We start from the raw sequence: 964 nt of genomic DNA, 5'->3' as shown, positions 1-964 counted from the left end.
TTAAACAACAACCAGGTCACATGATCAAAAACAACCAGGTCACATGATTAAACAACAACCAGGTCGCATGATTAAACAACAACCAGGTCACATGATCAAAAACAACCAGGTCACATGATTAAACAACAACCAGGTCGCATGATTAAACAACAACCAGGTCATGTGATTAAACAACAACCAGGTCGCGTGATTAAACAACAACCAGGTCGCGTGATTAAACAACAACCAGGTCGCGTGATTAAACAACAACCAGGTCACGTGATTAAACAACAACCAGGTCACATGATCAAAAACAACCAGGTCACATAATTGAACAAAACCAGGTCACATGATCAAAAACAACCAGGTCACATGATCAAAAACAACCAGGTCACATGATTAAACAACAACTAGGTCGCATGATTAAACAACAATCAGGTCGCATGATTAAACAACAACCAGGTCACGTGATTAAACAACAACCAGGTCACATGATCAAAAACAACCCGGTCACATGATCAAAAACAACCAGGTCACATGATCAAAAACAACCAGGCCACATGGTCAAACAACAACCAGGTCACATGATCAAAAACAACCCGGTCACATGATCAACAACAACCAGGTCACATGATCAAAAACAACCAGGCCACATGGTCAAACAACAACCAGGTCACATGATCAAAAACAACCAGGTCACGTGATAAAAATAAAACCAGGCCACGTGATAAAAAAAACCAGGTCACGTGATCAAAAACAACCAGGTCACATGATAAAAATAAAACCAGGTCACATGATCAAAAACAGCCAGGTCACATGGTCAAAAACAACCAGGTCACATGATCACAAACAACCAGGTCAAGTGATCAAAAACAACCAGGTCACATGGTCAAACAAAACCAGGTCACATGATAAACAAAACCAGGTCACATGATCAAAAACAGCCAGGTCACGTGACCTCAGCGTGTGTGTCTGTGTGTGTGTG

At 41.2% G+C, this 964-nt stretch overlaps 1 long non-coding RNA gene across 3 annotated transcripts; it reads left to right on the top strand.

Annotated features, from left to right (window-relative positions):
* The first annotated feature begins 6 nt into the window (after positions 1–6).
* Positions 7–867, top strand: LOC106512106 (uncharacterized). 3 transcript variants are annotated; one of them, XR_001309626.1, is made up of 2 exons: positions 7–133; positions 347–867. It is a non-coding gene; the product is annotated as an uncharacterized LOC106512106 (long non-coding RNA). The 3 variants fall into 3 exon arrangements; XR_001309624.1 differs by having other exon boundaries at positions 7–157; XR_001309625.1 differs by having other exon boundaries at positions 7–157; positions 324–867.
* Positions 868–964: the final 97 nt, after the last annotated feature.

Source organism: Austrofundulus limnaeus, unplaced genomic scaffold, assembly GCF_001266775.1.
Source record: "Austrofundulus limnaeus strain Quisiro unplaced genomic scaffold, Austrofundulus_limnaeus-1.0 Scaffold4296, whole genome shotgun sequence".
NCBI classification, from domain to species: domain Eukaryota; kingdom Metazoa; phylum Chordata; class Actinopteri; order Cyprinodontiformes; family Rivulidae; genus Austrofundulus; species Austrofundulus limnaeus.
This window is presented reverse-complemented; position numbering and strand designations above follow the sequence as displayed.